We start from the raw sequence: 15,126 nt of genomic DNA, 5'->3' as shown, positions 1-15,126 counted from the left end.
GGTCATCTTTAATTTAAAAAAGTTTTGAATTTGAAATTTTTGAATGTCTTAATTCCTGTGGAAAATCCTATTCCAAAAATAAGATTAAAAAAAAAGGAATTGTGCAAATATTTTTCTTCTTTTTCTAAAACAAAATAATAATTTTGTTTAAAAAATTGTGATTCATGAACAAAAATAATGCAAAATAAATAAATTTTCTATTTCTTAATCACAGTAGTTTAACAATTTTCTAATTTTCTTTAGAAGTAAAGAACAGTAATTAAACAGAATTGCTTTTCAATTAGCAGTTATTATTTAATTAGTAAATGTAATTTGTCATTATAAAACATAAAAAAAAATTTCTGTTTAATTTTAAAAGATAAAATTTTTGTTAAAAAAAATGTTACAATTTTTGTAACTTTTATAATTTAACATATTTAAGATTATGTAAAACCTACGTAATTTTATTAAGAAATTTTTTTAATTAAATTGTATTAAAACTTTTTAATAATAGATTATTGTACGTAACACTTTTATTAAAATGAAAAAAAAATATTATGTAATAAATAAAAATCTCAAATTAAAAGAATGTAATAAGAATAAAGTACACTTTTACATAAACATTCGAAACCTTAGGGAAATGATTCGAAAATTATTTCACGATAAATTGTACGTCTATTTGTTATTTTAAATATAAAACTGTAATTTTGGCAAGAAAAGAAAAACTCATTATGCAAACGGGAACATTTCATGCTGTCTAGTCAAGAGCAATATAGTTTCAAACTCAATGCACGGTTTTCTACCCTCGAATGATTTATGGATAATTTTTCCACAGTTTTGTTATCTGAATTAATGTCATCGACTTGAAATTCTGTCTTCAATTGTATTTTCCGCTTTTATTCCCTTGGACAAGAAATATGTATTCCTTGAATCTTTGAATAAAAATGGTTCTGCAATATAGAGTTCATGTAATCTTTCAATATTCTTCAATTTCTCTTCGTTTTCAAAATTAAAAGACGAAAATTTAAATAAAAAAAATACTTGTCGAGAGATAGAAATATAGAAACAATAGATAATAGATAGAAACAATAGATAGAAACAATTTTATTGTATCAAAAAATAAATATACACCAAAATATTAGAATATAACGATGATAGAGAAAAAACTTCTCTCTAAACTATTTTTTTTAAATATTTACTAAAAAATATTGAAATCAATTTTCACTTTTTTAAATTAAAGCTGTCCATTTTTCTTCTTTTCAATTAAAGTTTTATTTTATTCACTACATATTGAAATTCCATTTATTCAAAAACTCTACACAGAAGAATGAATACTTGAAATAAAAAAATATTTAAAAAATTAAATTGATTCGCAAAATTTCCAAATAGATTTTCCATCGTGTACACTCGTAAATAATTAATTGATGGAGAAAAGCATTGTGTCTCATTAGGGAAGGACTACTATTTAACGAACCGCCATTGCTAATTGATATAAGGGTACAACTGAAATCAGATTGTCAATTGAACGCAAGAGGGATTGTGAATTCATTAAATCCCATCAAAGCTGATTGATGCAGTGTGCTATACGAAACTCTATACATTCCCAGTGGGAAATTGCCAGGGCTGATGATTGGCTAAATATTGGACCAACTCTTATCGCCAATATTGGTCCATGTCCAATGTCAAGACAGGTATTTAAATATTGGACCAATATTGGCCCAAGAATCTAATATAAATTCATTTTTTTCAGTATAAGTATTAAAATTGTTCATTTTTTCCAATTTTATCTCATAAATATAAATTAACAAGTGTCAGTAAATTTAAAAATTTAAAAAAATTAGTTTCACTCAGACAACAGTTTACAAAACACATATCATTTTGAAATCAGTAGATAAAGTGAATTTTAGTCAGACTACAGTTTTTAATGGTCTTTTAATGTGAAAATTAGAAGTTTGAACGAATTTTCATCAGTAGTCAGACAAAATATTTCTAAACTCGTGCAATTTACAAAATAAATAGTTATTGTAAATATTTATTAAGACAGAATTTTTCTAAATTTTTCTATTAAAAAAATCAGTAGTTAAATCAATGTCAATCAATGTTAAGTCAGACATAATTTTTCTAAACTCTAGTAATGTGGAAATCAGTAGTTGAAGTAAATTTTAGCTAGACACAATTTGCTATTACTTTTTAAATATGAAAACCAGTAGTTTCGGTAAATTTTAGTCAGACACAGTTATGTATTACTTTTTTTAATATAAAAATTAGTAGTTCAAGTAAATTTTAAGTCAGACACAATTAATGTGTAATTAGTAGTTATAGTAAATTTTAGTAAGATACAATTTTTCAAAACTCTTGTATACCTACTAAAAATCAGTAGTTGAAATAAATTAAATTTGACACCATTTTCAAGTACTTTTGTAATATGGAAATCAGTAGTTGAAGTAAATTTTAAGTCAGACAAAGTTTTCCATTATATTTTTAATTTGAGAAACAATAGTTAAAGCCAATTTTTAGTCAGAAAAAGTTTTATTCAACTCTTGTATGCTAAAAATCAATAGTCACACTAAATCTCAAAGTGACATAATTTTCCAAGACTTTTGTAATTTAGAAATCAGTAATTGAAATAAATTCTAGTCAGACACAATTTTTTAGTACCTTTGTATTGTAAAAATAAGTAGTTATGCTAAATTTTAAGTCAGACATAGTTTCTACAAACTTTTAAAATAAAAATATCAGTAGTTGCAGGAACTAAATTTCTGGTCTACGCCATTTGCCAATACTTTCGTAATATGGAAATCAGAAGTTAAAGTACATTTTAGCCGAACATAATTTTATGGTACTTTCTTACTTTGAGAATCAGTAGTTAAAGTCAATTTTAAGTCAGGCACAATTTTTCTAAGCTCCTATAATATCAAAATCAGTAGTTAAAGTAAATTTTAGTCAAACACAATTTCTTAGTACTTTTGTATTGTGAAAATAAGTAGTTTTTGTAAATTTTTAGTCAGACATAGTTTCTATAAACTTTTAAAATAAAAATTTCAGTAGTTGAAAACAATTTCTGTTCAACGCCATTTTCCAATACTTTTGTAATATTGAAATCAGTAGTTGAAGTAAATTTTAACCAGATACAGATTTCCATTACTTTTCCAATGTAAAAATCAGTAGTTAAAGTAAATATTAAGTCAGACAACATTTTTCTAAACTCCTATAATATCAAAATCAGTAGTTTACGTAAATTTTAGTCAGACACAATTTTTCAGTTCAATTATTTTGTGAAAATAAGTAGTTTTTTTTTTAAATTTTAAGTCAAACACAATTTCCTTTAAGTTTCGATACCGAAAATCAGTAGTTGAATTGAATTTCAGTTTGTCATAATTTTACAATACTTTCGTAATATGGAAATCAGTAGTTAAAGTACATTTTAGTCCGACACAATTTTATATTCTTTTTTTTCTTTGAGAATAGGTAGTTGAAGTCAATTTTAAATCAGACACAATTTTTCTAAAATATTGTTATTTACTAAACAGTAGTTGAAATAAATTTTAGTCAGACACAGATTTCCACTACTTTTTCAATGTAAAAATCAGTAGTTAAAGTAAATATTAAGTCAGACACAATTTTTCTAAGCTCCTATAATATCAAAATCAGTAGTTTACCAAAATTTAAGTCAGACACAATTTTTCGGTAACTTCGTAATCTGGAAATCAGTAGTGGAAGTAAGTTTTAGTCGAGAATAATTTTTTTCTAACTTCGTAATGTTGAAATTAGTAGTTAAAGTAAATTTATAGTCAGACATAATTGTCTGACTTTTGAATATTGAGAATCAGTAGTTTTCGTTTATTTTAAGTCAAACCTAATTTCTCGAAACTCTTGTAATATAAAAATCACTAGTTAACCCAAACTTAAGTTTTACACAATTTTGCAATACTTTTGTAATATGGAAATTAGTAGTAAAAGTAAATTTCAAGTCAGGTACAATTTTGTAATATTACTGTAATGTATAAATCAGTAATTAAAGTGAATTCCATGAATGTGTTCAACATTTAAAGTCGTCATACGGACTCGTTTGAAGTAACGCCGAGGGCAAAGAGGTGGCATATCAGTGAAATAAGTCGACGCTTAGTCAGCCCTTGCCCAGTATAAGGGGTGTGTTAACTCCACGTCAGACCGCAAGTAATGTAAATTACCGCGCATGCCTCGCAATATTTATAGCCAAAACTTCTCAACGAAATTTTCAAATTTATTGTTAAAATATTTTAGTCTATGTAAATGGAGAAATAAATGAAAAATAGTCAACCATAATATTTAAGTTCTCATTCTAGAAATAAAATTTATTTTTTATATAATAAATTTATTTAGTGTTTTTAATTTTTGTCTTTAAAATATTTTGCCTTTTGGACAGTATTTACCGATTTACATATTGTTAATAAAGTTCATTAGTGCGAAATTAGCATGTCTATATTTACAAAAAAATAAAGGCATTTGAGTTTCGATTTTCCTCTCGTATGGTGACACATAATTGAGAGGTTTAATAATTCGCAACCCCTCTTTCACTCTAAGGACTGCTTGCTCTTGACATGAAATCGTCGACACGTTATGAGAGCACCCTTCAAGCCTCGTGATATTAATTCCGTTTGAATTCAGGGATGAGTAATAAAATAGGGCGGGAAATGCCTGTCTCCTACTATAAATTTTCCAAGAAACAACATTTTGAATCATCTTTATGTTTTTATAACTCTCATCTTTCATGTAAACATTAAATTTTACATAGACTTTATATTTAATATTCATATTTAAGAATCAAACAATTATAGTTTAAAGTAAAATCCTATAAATAAATCGCAAATGTAAATTTATATTATAAATTATAGAAATATATTCAAAAACACAAATAAGATATAAATCAAAAATTGAAATCAATAAATAAAAATAGGTAAATCTCAAAATATTTATTTCTAATTATTTTACAGTGCGAAATCAAAGACACGCTCTATTGTTATTAAATCACATTATTGACGCGCTTAAAATATTCATCTTGATGTGCGGTTCAGTAGTGCGAATAGGAACGAAATTTTTCCATTTTTATCCCCCATTATTATATAACATCGTTGTCTGAAGATGGAGATGTTGAAGACGATCAAGTCGTGCATCACTGAGCGCATTCAAGAATAAAATGCACGATAAAATATACCAGCTTCAAAGGAAAATGCTAAAAACGTACCTTTCACGCGGACTTGGAATTAAATTTTACAAAGAAAATAAAACAATGGGGGTTTATCTTTAAAAAAAATAAATTTTGATTTCTCTTAGTTTTATGTACTTATTAAAATTTACAGGGAGAACATTTTTTTTCTTAAATTTTAGGAAAATTTTCCGTAAAGTGAAAAATAGTTGTAATAATAGTAATATAATAATAGTGATTGTAATTTCAACTACAATATTAGAAGTTGAACTTTTATATTTATTTATTCTATCTTTTGAGAGTTATTACATTGTATTCAGTGGTTTTATTAGTTTCTAAATCGTAGTGGATAGGAATTAAAAATTTCGAAAGTCTTTAAAAAAAAGAGTTAAAAAGTATTAAAAAATTATTAAATAAACATCGTAAATTTTTATAAAAAGGTTTAGAAATACGTATGTCTGATTTAAAATTTACTTGAACTACTGATTTTTACATTTCTGGAATTAGGATAAAAAAATTGACTGCACTAATTTCTACATTAAAATAAGTAGGTATTGGAATATTGGCTGACTAAAATTTACATCAACTATTAATTTTCACTTTAAGATACTACTAGAAAAGTGTTTTATACAAAATTGACTTAAACGGTCTCTACTGAATTCCACATGAAAAGACATTGTAAAAATTGTGTCTGAATCGAATATATTTCAACTATTGATTTCCAAATTACAAAAGTACTGAAAAATTGTGTCGAATTGAAGTTTAGTTCAACTACTGATTTTTACATTTCTGGAATTAGGATTTAGAGAAACTGTGTCTGACTTAAAATTTACAAAAACTACTTATTGTCATAATAAAATAGTACTCAAAAATTGAGTCTAAGATAAAATTTACTTAAACTACTGATTTTAACATTTCAAGGGTATTCTACTTTTCCTAAAATACGCAAATGGAAACTTAGGTTTATAACAATTATGTCAGATATAATATTTACGTCTACTACTGATTTTTACTTTACATTAGTGTGGAAAAAATGTGTCTGACTAATACTTACGTAAACTACTATTTTGTATACTACAGGAGATTACAAAAATTGTGTCTGACTTAAAAATTTACTTTAACTATACTGATTTTTACATTGAAAAAGTAATGGAAATATATATCTGACTAAAATTAATTTTAATTACTGTTTATTAAATAACAAGATCTTTTAAAAATTGTGTCTGACTCAAAATTTACTTCAACTACTGATTTCCATATTAAGAAAGTATTGGAAAACTGTGTATGACTTAAAATTTACTTGAACTACTAATTTTTATATTAAAAAAGTATGTATAACTGTGTCTGACTAAAATTTACTTACACTACTGGTTTTCACATTTAAAAGGTAATATAGAAAATTGTGTCTGACTTAATATTCACTTCAACTACTGATTTTTGCATTGAAAAAGTAAAGTGAAAGTCCGTAACTTTACTTAAAGTCCTTAAAAATCCATTTTTTGAAAAAAAGGTCCTTAAAGACCGTAATTTCGTAAATTCGTAAATTCGCAAAGTCGTAAATTGTACGATATTATTTGGATAATTTTAGAGAAATTACAAATGATTGCATAAATTCAATTTTTTTCAAAAGTAATAAAATTTTTCGCAGAAATTCAATTATGTTCAAAATTTTAATTATCTTTAGAAATAATTAAATTCTTCTCCAAAAATTCAATTATTTTCAAAAATTTTAATAAAATTCTAGTCAAGATTTCAATTATTTTCCAAAATTCTCCTCAATTTAGTGATTTTTAATTAGTCTCTAATATTCTAATAAAATTTTCCAAAAAAATCAATTATTGAATAAAATAGTAATAATAAAATTACAGGGAATTCTTTTTAGGAATTCAATTTTTTTCATAAATAATAAAACTCTTAAAAATTTTATTGAAATTCGTCGAAAAAGAATTCAATTACTTAAAAATTTGTTCATAAAATCCTTTTTATTGGAATTGAATTTAAAGATACATTTAATTATTCAATAAATTATTTATTTTTGTATTTAAATAATTGAATTCTAGTAGATTTTTCTAATAAAAATTGATTTTCATTTCATAAAAATGAATTTCAGTTAAAATTTTAGATTATAATTGAATATTAAAAGCAATATAGCGTGAATTTATAAAAATAATTTAATTTGGAAATTAATTTTTTTTAAAAAGTTTAATTGAATTTTTTAAAAATATTATTTGAAGTTTTTATTTTCTAATAATTATTTAAATGAAGATTTTTTGAATAATTGAAATTTCGTAAAATTGATTATTATTTGTAAAGAAATGGATTTGAAAATAGTCAAAGAACTTTTTCGAAAATTATTAAAAATAATCGATTTAAAGAAGAATTTTAGATAAACATTTTTGTAAATAATAATTTGAATTGTAAATGTTTTTATCACTTGGTCATCTTGAATTATTATAAAACATGAAGAAATAACTTCATGTTTTCTGGTTATGAAAAATTTAATTAATAGTTTTAAGTAAAATTTTCTCTTATTTGACTCGGACTGGTTATATTTTTGTCCAGTAATTGGTCTGTAATTTTTCATTTTTAGTCCGTAAAGTCCGTATTTTTATATGCTTTCACTGCTTCGAGCCCTGCTTACTGATATTTTTATTTCAAAAGTTTATATAAACTATGTCTGACATAAAATTTACAAAAACTACTTATTTTCACAATACAAAAGTACTAAAAAATTATGTCTGACTAAAATTTACCTTAACTACTGACTTCTATATTATAGGAGCTTAGAAAAATTGTGAACGTTTTTCAACTATTGATTTTCATTTATGGCAATGCTACCTCTGATTAAACTTAACCTGATTACTATTAACTTCACTGTTAACTTAATAATATCAAATTGAAACGAATTGATGCCAAAAATGTAGATGAAATCAAAAATTGATCCAAATTTTTGGCATCAATTTAATCCACTTTAGTATCAATTTAATACTTTTAAAAAAACTGTGTTTAGATTTGTTTATGAGACGAATAGAAATGGTAAAAATTAATACTTTTAAAATATTATATTCAGTTAAGAGTAAAAAATACATTGCTTTTAGAAACACAAGTTGAAATGTACAAAAATTAAAAATGTAAATTAAATATTTAAATATTTTAAAATTTATTCTTTCACACCTTACGCAAATATAAAAACAAAATTTGAATTTAAAAAAAATAAAATTCTGTTATCATTTGAATAAATTCAGAACTTTAATGACATGGAGTAACAGGAAACAATGAACTCCACATTTTTACTGTGTGTAATCATGAACATAGAAAATTTACACAGTATATAATGTGTAAATAAGGCAAATATACGATATATAAAATAAGTATGGTGCAACGAGATAAACAGATAAAGGTGAAAAGGACAGCGCGTTATATTGGCAACACACATATATTCGATAGCTGTTGAGCCAAATGCTACAATAATATCGGAGGGTCAACCACTGCAAATGTGGAGCACCAAATGGCCGACGGCACGTACTGGTCTGGCGATAAACCAACTCTGGAAATGGAACTTGGAGATGCGAGGAAATCTAGAAAAAACCTACCGATGCTACTCCAAGAGGATATAATATTTACACTCCATGTGTGCAATAAAAATCCAATCGTAACTTTTCAAGGTGATATTGGTTTGAAAAACCAATTTCCAACCTTTGATAGTTTTCACGAAAAAAAAAATGTATATTTATTTCCAGAATTGTGGTTCTCTATTATTAAGCAATATATTCTTAATAGCGGTAGTCTTTTTTAATATTGAAAAGTTTAATTAAATTATTAGGATGATCGGATTTTTTTTCAAAAATGATATATGGTATTGGAAAAGTGGTGAGAATCTGATGTCTGAGTAAAATTTACTTTATCTACTGATTTCAGCATACGAAACTATTTACGAGTTAAGGCCGACTAAAATTTACTTCAACTACTGATTTTTTATTATTTTTAGTCTTACTAACATTGATTGTAACTACTAATATTTATATTAGAAAGGAACAAAAGAATTGTGTCTGACTTTAAATTGACTTCTACTACTGATTTTCAAATTTAAAAAGTCATAAAAAACAATGTCTGACTTAAAGTTTACTTCAACTACTGATTTTTTACATTGAAAAACGACTAAAAAAATTGTGTCTGACTAAAAATTACTTTAACTACTGATTTCTACATTAATGGAGTTTAGAAAAATGGTATCTGACTCAAAATATATTTTAACTACTAATTTCTAAAGTAAAATATTATTTATAAATTATGTTTGACTCAGTTTACATTAACTACTGATTTTCACATTCCAAAAGTATTCGGAAATTATGTCAGACTAAAATTTATTTTAACTACTGATTTTCAAATTAAAAAAATAATAGAAAACTGTGTTTGACTTAAAATTTACTTAATCTACTGGTTTTTACATTAAAAAATAATGTTCGACAAAGATTTACTTTAACTACTGATTTTAGCATTAAAAAGGTGACAGAAAACTCTGTCTGACTTAAAATTGACTTCTACTACTTATTCTCAAATTAAGAAAGTAATCTAAAACAGTGTCTGACTTAAAGATTATTCAACTACTGATTTTCACATTAAAAAAGTAATAGAAAATTGTGTCTGACTTAAAATTTACTTAAACTACTAGTTTTCATATTAAAAAAGTTATGCCTGACTAAAATTAACTTTAACTACAGACTTTTTCAATTTTAAAATTAAAAACATAATTGTCTGACTTAACTTAACTTTAACCACTGATTTTATCACTTGTAAAAGGTAAATTAATTCGAACTACTGACTCTATAAAAACTGAGGCAAAAATATTACGTCTAACTAAAATTTACAGCTCTAATGTGGTAAAATAAAAAATTTTTTTAGTTATCCTATGAAACATTTTAAAGTTTTTTTTAATATAATATATATATAAAGTATAGTATGGACAAAAACGCAAATTTCTTAAATAAACAGTATTTTTTCTCTTCGGAGATATGATTATAGTATGTGAGGACCCAAAGGAAATTATCAGTGGAGAAGGTCGATAAAGCAGAGAGAAATGCAGAGCAAGATGTTTGCCTCTTTTGTGAACCTATAACAAAGGATTGGAATCTTTGGGGAATTTATCAGTTCCAGGGGATCCGGATTAAGGTAACGGAACACGGCTAATTCAAAAGAAAACCTCCAAACCTATCCACCGTCTATTTCTACTTTCCCCTTGTGACAAAGTTCCTTCTCCTGAGATTAAAGGGCTTTTTTTCTTAAAGTGAGCCAATTCCTTTTGACAATTATAAAAGCAGAAACTCTCTCTCTCTCTCTAAATGTAAAAGAATAATTTTCCTTATTGTCGGACGAATGAAACCCCAGTGAATGTTTCTATTTCAAAATGAATCTCCAGTGGTCAATGCTTAAATTTCTAAAATGATTTTGAATTTTGAATTTAAAATTCTACTTTAAAATAAATTTGAAAAATTGTTTAAAGTTGTTATTTGTATGTTTAATGATTTAATGTTTAGACAAATTTTCAAGGTGTTTTGTTCAACAAAACATTTGTCGAATTAACGGAGGATATTCATTGTAAGTCTAGGGATTAGGGAAGGCTTCTTTATGGAGACAAAATGGGATAGAGGATCGCTCCCTGCAGTCGTTTGGAGAGACGTAATCAGCAATTTTGTTGTCTTACTTCGAGAAATCAATTTTTTATCTTGGAAAAACATATTACGAAATCAATCCTGTGATATGATTCCTGAAAATTTAATGTTCTCTCTACAAACGTAGAAATCAGTAGTTAAAGTAAATTTTAATCAGACAAAATATTTCCAAATAGTTGTAAATTTAGAATTAGTAGTTGAAGCAAATTTTAGTCAGACACACTTTTTTAATATAAAAATTAATAGTTCAAGTAAATTTTAAGTCAGACACAGTTTTCCAATACTTTCGTAATATGGAAATCAGTAGTTGAAGTATATTTTAGTCGGACACAATTTTATATTACTTTCTTACTTTGAAAATCAGTAGTTAAAGTCAATTTTAAGTAAGACACAATATTTCTAAAATCTTGTTATTTAATAAACAGTAGTTGAAATAAATTTTAGTCAGACACAAATTTCCATTACTTTTTTAATGTAAAAATCAATAGTTGAAGCCGATTTTTATTCAAACATAATTTTTCTTAAATATTGTATGCTAAAAATCAATAGTCAAAATAAATTTCAATAAAAAAGATGTTTAACTAAAATTTCAATTTGAAATAAGATTCCAGTACTTGTGTAATTTAAAAATCAGTAGTTGAAGTAAATTTTAAGTCAGACACTGTTCTATATAACTTTTTTAATTTGACAATCAGTAGTAGGAGTCAATTTAAAGTTTGTACCTTTCTAATGTAGAAATTAGTTATTACAGTAAATTTTAGTAAGACATAAGTTTTCAAATCTCTTCTATACTAAAAACCAGTAGTTTAAGTAAATTTTAAGTCAGACACAGTTTTCTATTACTTTTTTAATTATAGAATCAGTAGTTTAAGTAAATTTTAAGTCAGGCACTGTTTTCTATTTCTTTTTTAATGTGAAAATCAGTAGTTGAAATAAGTTTTAAGTCAGACACTGTTTTAGATTACTTTTTAATTTAAGAACCAGTAGTAGAAGTCAATTTTAAGTCAGACACAAATCATATGTACTTTCCTAATGTAGAAATTAGTATTTAAAGTAATTTTTAGTCAGACATAATTATTCAAAACTGTTGTATACCAAAAATCAGTAGTTGAAATAAATTTAATTTAACTTAATTTTGTTTGTAATATTATTACTTTATTTTAAATTCTTACGATTTTGACACAAGTAGTAAAAATGATTTCTAGTCAGACAACATTTTCTGCCTCCAGTAATTTGGAAATAAGTAGTTAACGTAAATTTTAGCCAGGCAATAGTTTTCCACAGTCTCGTCACTTTACAAGAAATAGCTAAAGTAAGTTTCACTACCACAGAAATTTAAACTTTGTCACAATTCTAAAGCACCCGTTAAAGTGTGTCAAGGACAAAATTTTTTAATATTCCTTTCATTTGTCTTATTTTTCAAAGACACTCTTATTGAAAAATAACAAAATAATTTCAAAAAAAAAAATAAAATGAAACGAAAAAAAATTAAGAAAAATTGAACATGTTTTTTTTCTGACCTTATAAAAAAAAAAAAAAAATCTTTGTTTAAAAAAAAATCCCTTTTGGATTGTGAAAATTGTCAGGTGGAAAATACAGATGGAGAGGGAAAATTTATTCAAAGTAGAAGTGTGAAATGTTTGCTTAGGCACGTAGAAAAGTGAGAGAAGCTTTAAACAAGAGAGACTGTCAACATACATCTGTGTAGAAGGCCGGTGATTTTCCGCAAGAACAGTTTTTTTCATTTCTCTCCCTTTTCGCTCAAGGCCGCGACAAGGGACTCACTGACTTTTAAAAGCCAATCTCACCCACCCTCACACATACATGTTCAGGCAACTATATTGGTATTGAATTCAATTAATTGAATAAGTGAAAATGACATTGAAATTGTCAGGAAGAAAATATTTCCAAGGCATTTAGAAAAAAATGTTTACCAGAAATATAAAAATTAAAATAAAAATTAAAATAAATATTAAATAAAATAAATAAATATTAAAATTAAATTAAAATAAAAAAGAAATTCTTAAAAATCAACTTTTCAAATTAAAATTACAAGAAAATAAATCAATATTTTCGTGTAAAATGTACGAAAACTTGATTAAAATTTCCAATATTGTTAAACTAACAGTGTGAGAATGTTTTTGAGTTGGGAGTATAATGAAGTTAAAGTGTCTGCGTTTTTAATTATATTAAGAAATTATTATAATCGACTTATTGACAATAAGTTTGACACATATTGTAAAATATATGCACAAAGTTTCAAAGCCAGGTTTCCTGTTAGAGCTTTTAGATGCTGTTAGATCACGTGATTATGTCGAAAGTCCAAAATTGATAGCCCGGGGCTAGTGGCTAAAAGGAAAGTTTCTAATTAATGCTGCAGATGCTGTCGCCACGTAATTTCTGCTCAATAAAAGGTGTACGGTTCGATTATAAGAATCCTTTTTTCTATTCACATTAATTAAAGTATACACTTATATATAGAGAGAGTGAGAGAGAGAGTTTTTTTCGAAATGAAAAATCTACAATGAAACACGTGAACATGAAAGTTTTCAAGAATCCAATGAGCAAAACTTTAGCTATAGTCGCTAGACTTTTTGGATCAAGGCTTTATTTCCTTGTTAAAAAGTTTTACCAACGATGAGGGGGATTTAAACAAGATTGTTCCAAAGAAGTTTCTCTACTTAAATTTTTGGAATTTGTTTCTTTAAAAAAAACTGGGAAAAAGAGGAGAATATAACTCCAATAAAAGAGATATTTCCTGTTTGTTAAAACATTTCTCAATCATTATTTTCACTTTTGAGTGTTGTTTAAAACAAAAGAAATAATACTAGTTATATAAGTTTAATGATATTATGTATTTCTGCGCTTTTTCGAATCTACGAATTTATTTCTGTAAATAAGGCAAAGAACAAACTTTTCATAGTGGAATTCAGTAGTTAAAAAAGATTTCTCAGTTAAACATTTTTCTATATTCTTGAAATATGAAAATCAGTAATTGATGTAAATCTTAAGTCAGGCACAATTTTTCTAAACTTCGTTAATATGATAATCAATAAATTAAATAAATTTTATTCAGACCCAGTTTTCAAACACTTTTTTAATGTGAAAATCAGTAGTTAAAGTAAACTTTAAGTCAAACACTGTTTTAGATTACTTTTTAAATTTATGAATCAGTAGTTGAAGTCAATTTTTAGTCAGACATAATTTTTCCAAACTTTTGTACACTAAGTACCAATAGTTAAAATAAATTTCAATTCGACACAATTTTCCGCAATTCTTTTCAAATTTGGAAATCAGTAGTTGAAATAAATTTTAAGTCAGACGCGAATTTCCATTGTTTATGCAAAAATCAGTAGTTTACATTAATTTTAAGTCAGACACAATTATTCTAAAACTCTAGCAATTTAAAAATCAGTAGCTGATATAAATTTTAGTCAGACATGACAATCAGTATTTAAGTAAATTTTGAGTCCTTTTTAAATTTTATTTACAGTAATATTTCAATCTCAATAATTCTCAATTAATAATGTAAAAATCAGTAGTACAAGTAAAGTTTAGTCAGACATAATTTTTAAATTATTTATTAAGTTTGAAAATCAATAGATGGAAAGTTCAGTCAGTTACAATTTTCTTAGACACACTTGTCTACTGGAAATCAGTAGTTTAGATAAATTTTAGGCTCAGACACAATATTTCTCAACACGTTGAAATATAAAAATCACTACTTAAATAAATTTTTATTTTTAATCTGTAAATCAGTAGTTAAAGTAAATTTGAAATCAGACACAATTTTTCAAAAATAAACTTCAAAATTAGTAGTTAAAGTACATTTAAGTCAGACACACTCTTTTAAAACTCTTCTATTCTAAAAATCAGTAGTAAAAATAAATTTTAAGTCAGACCTAATGTTTCTAAACTTTTATATCGCGAAAATTAGTAGTTAATATAAATTTTAAGTCATACACAATTATTCTAAAACTCTTGCAAAATTATATTACCCACCAATTTTTTAAAAAACTAATACTTTTATCCTTTTTGCTTCTTAGAAGGTACTTTTCATATTTGTGTGCATTTGTATTCATGTGCATCTCTCTTATACACGGAAGAAAACAAATAAGTGCAACTCGTTGTCTTTGAAAAGAATTCTTTTCGACAAAATGAAAATGCATTGCAGTTAAAAGGAAATTGAAGAAAGTACTATTTCCTCTTTTCCGTAATATTGTTATTATTTATAGAGAGAAAGAATCGTAAACAAACAAATACTTAGGTATATTTTTTTAAAACAGAAAATAC

The 15,126-nt window shown here is 25.3% G+C and overlaps 1 protein-coding gene across 1 annotated transcript in view; it reads right to left on the bottom strand.

Moving 5' to 3' along the window:
* The window catches only part of LOC122508184, a 231,578-nt gene that overhangs the window by 185,273 nt on the left and 31,179 nt on the right, over positions 1–15,126 (bottom strand). The window lies entirely within an intron of this gene.

Source organism: Leptopilina heterotoma, unplaced genomic scaffold (assembly GCF_015476425.1).
Source record: "Leptopilina heterotoma isolate Lh14 unplaced genomic scaffold, ASM1547642v1 Lhet_53, whole genome shotgun sequence".
Lineage (NCBI taxonomy): Eukaryota > Metazoa > Arthropoda > Insecta > Hymenoptera > Figitidae > Leptopilina > Leptopilina heterotoma.
The sequence above is the reverse complement of the archived record's forward strand: the minus strand, read 5'-3'. Positions and strand labels throughout refer to the sequence as shown.